The following is a 3632-nucleotide window of genomic DNA, read 5'->3' as shown; positions in this document are numbered from 1 at the left end:
CTCGCTTTCACTCCCAAGCTGAGCCCTAGTACTACTGGAATGCAAAAAGGGACTTGGGTCCCTTGAGTCCCTGTTAGGTTTCTGGAGTTGTAGTTTTCATTCCTGTCTTTGCTGCATAACTTTAAGCAAATGGCCTGCAGTCAGATTTTCCGAGCAAGCAGCATTCACTGGGTGACTGGTCAGAGCCTGGTCTTCAAGGCATGCAGGTCCTGCAAATGCACCGTGATGGAGGACCAGAGGTCTAGTAGGAAACTTCAGATATTATTTGCTTTTGCCATCCAGAGAACTGCAATCCTAGAGCAGCCCGGCTCTTTGCTCTGCCCAAATGGAAATGATGCTCTTCCTGCCCTGAGCTTGGCTTTCCTTAGACTTCTGTTATCCATCAGTGAAGCTCCACTGCAAATTCTTCACTGGGGTATTTGTAAGAGAAAAGCCTGGGCTTTTGAAGGAGTGAGCCTTGCGAACTAACACTAGGGACTGTCCCGGGCACTGGAACAGGATGGATACTGCTATTAAACTGCTTGAATGCTCCCTGGCATGCAAAAAATTTTCCAGGCTGTAGTTCAGGACTAACAACAGGCCAGGGACCTCTCCTGACAAGATGTGTCTCTGAGGTACCCATATAAATGTCATCCCAGATTCTACAGTACAGGAGAACCAAAGAAAATAAAATGCATAATACAAGCACTGCTACTTGAGAGGCTGGTGTTTTAATTTATTTCACTGATGGGTGAAGAGGTCATATGGTTAACCCCATACATAGACCTGCACACTCAGAATATGAAATAATACAGAGTTAAAAATACAAGTTTAGACTTTGTTGGTTTGAATGCTACTCTCAGGCTTTCCTGAATGTGTAATTGTTATTTGTAAGTGTTCTCAAACACTTCAGGAAAAAAACATTTTTTATGCTGTGGGCTGTCTGCAAATGTTCATTTTGACAAGTTGCTGTCTGTTACTGGTATTGGACTAGTCACACAGTGTATCTTATGTTCCCTAACTGGATGACAAGCTTGTAAAACAGAAGAATAGCAAGTGACAGATACTAACATGATTTCTGGTTATTTTTTATAGTTCCTAATTTCATGGGCACTGGAAGCTGTAGGAATATCATGAACAGGATATTAGTAATGAGAAGGTTATTGGAAAATACACCAGCATATGCCAGCAGTGGCTAACCTTGTCAGAAAATGAAAGGCTCAATGATGAATCAGGTTGCTTCCCTTCATACAATAAGCATTCAGTTGCTAAGATGTACAGGGAAAGGTTTATAGGAAATAATCAATAGGACACAGTAAGTAAGGTTTGATATGTGAAAGACTTGCCTAAAAACTCCTGGCACATCAGAGAAAATGTTTCACAGACATTTCACTCGTATTTAAACACAAGAGAGAAAAAAGGGAAATATCCTTAAAGCTCAAAACAACAGCCTGGCAGCTCAGAGTCTAATAATCTTGCCCTCTTAAGATGTTCTTCTTTTTCCACTCTAATGAATTCAACATAGTTTCAAGCTAGAACAACCACCATCCAGAAGCACCTTGTTCTCAGGAACTTCTACCTAACACGTACACAACAAGCACCTGCTGTCCCAATTAATTCTTGCATAGAACTGCAATAATTAACCATCTGATTCCTGGATTACAGCTCAGTGCAAATTACCAGAATAACAAACAAACATGCCATCCATCAATGAAACAAGCAATTTAAATTAACTATAACAGTACAAACAGAATTTCAGCTGGGCTTTTAAAATAAATTTTTGACTAAAAATATGCTTAAAATATTAATCTTTAAAAGGTTTAGAATTTGTTCTAAAAAGGTATTGCAATATAGGGTATGTGGCGTTGGTAGCTCTCTTTAGCTGCAACAGGAGACAAGAAATTCTATAAGGTTTTTAAAGGATGGTAGGATATTCCTCTGGAGCGTTCTTTGCAGTTATCTCACAGACTCTGTTCTTCTCTGCTCAAGACTTCATGGTCTAAACTGTTGGACTTATGGAAAAGGATTTTGAAGGTGAAACATGACCTTCTAGTCAATATATGAGTGAGCATCCAAGTTGAGAGGTGGATGCTAAAGGAAAATGCTCATTTCAGTCCCCTTTCCTTAAAGCTCCCTAAAAAGAAAATAGGCCTGCTTAGGAGGCTTTGGACTGTAGCACCAGCACAGAGTGATGTGAACCTTTTGTTGGTATCAATTGGTCCAAAAGCTATGATGTTGTGCACAAGCCTTATAACCGATTCGGCAGTAATAGAGCTGGCAGGGAATCAGAATAAGAAAAACGTTACCACAGTTAAAAGGCAATATCCATATTACCCACATATCTTCCTCTCATCCATGCAAACAGGTGTTCTGGAACTCAGCCTTTATGCCTTTTGGGACATGAAGGTCAGGTAAGAATATCCGCACATGTCGAAAATGTGTTCAAGTAAGTAAACTTGTGACCGTGGTGGTGAAGGGCTTTGAAGAACCTAAAACAATGTAGCTGAAGGGCAACATGAGGCACAGGAAATGCAATGCAGATAAATGCAAGAAAGTACCTGCTAAAAGGAAAAGAATCAGTGCCTGCTACACATTGCAGAGTCCTAAATGAACCCATTGACTCTGCAAAGACACGTGGGCATAATGCTAGCTTTAAGCAGGGGCCTAAGTGAAAAGAGAAAGTCTGCATACAAATAGAACATGGTTCACATACCACATCTCCTCCACTGAGTGTGATGGGAACCAAGATGAAGAAAGGACCATGGGCCCAGCAACAAGGCCACCTTCCCTCTACTTGGCAGACATCAGCAATTTAGAAAGGACTTATGAGGCCCTAGTAAAGAGCAGGTTTCTCCTATAAGGCTTTCAGTTCAACAAACGCTTCCATAGGCAGCTCTCAATGGTGGACAACACAGGCTTAGTGAAGTGAAGGGGTTCAAATTTATCTATAAATTGTGAACAGAAGCCAAATGAAAAAAGAGGTTCTCTGAGGAACTATTTCAGCCTTAATACTATCATTAAATTCAAATCTCATTAATCACTATGCCAGCCATCCAGGTTTAAAGGCAGAATGACCCATTTCTGATGAGGGACTGCAAGTATCATGCCCTTGCTGTAAAGGAAAGATAGAAAGGCCTGAAAAGTACAAAATTTACCTAAGTTAAGGTGGTTCTGGACCTCATTCCAGCAACCAGTGTCACCTTTATCACCCCACACACTCAAGAGGGAAGGACAGAGATGTTATTCCTCTCTTGCCACCACCACGGGCAAGGTGGAGTCAAACACCCATCAGCTGAGTCAGAATTCACCCAACACCAATCACAGGAAGCTGGGCGGCTGTTGTGTGTCTCCATCTCCTCTGCAATCAATGGAGAGAGATTAGGCACCCTCAGGAATGACTCACCACCTCCTAAGTGAGGTGCTAGAGTAGGTGGTGTGACTCATGCTTGGGGTGGTCCTCTCCACCGATGTTCACAGCATCCTAGATCACAGCATAAATTATATGCCTGCCTTTCAGATGGGAGGCAAAATGAATTCCTGTCTTGCGTGACAAGACATTACTTTCTCTGTTTTCTTGCACACATTTATGACCCAGGACTTCTGGAGGAATGCATGACTTCGGGACCTGATGCATTCAGTTATGTATGCAGGAG

The sequence above is a fragment of the Nestor notabilis genome, unplaced genomic scaffold (assembly GCF_000696875.1).
Source record: "Nestor notabilis isolate BGI_N333 unplaced genomic scaffold, ASM69687v1 scaffold988, whole genome shotgun sequence".
Classification (NCBI taxonomy): Eukaryota; Metazoa; Chordata; class Aves; order Psittaciformes; family Psittacidae; genus Nestor; species Nestor notabilis.
The sequence above is the reverse complement of the archived record's forward strand: the minus strand, read 5'-3'. Positions refer to the sequence as shown.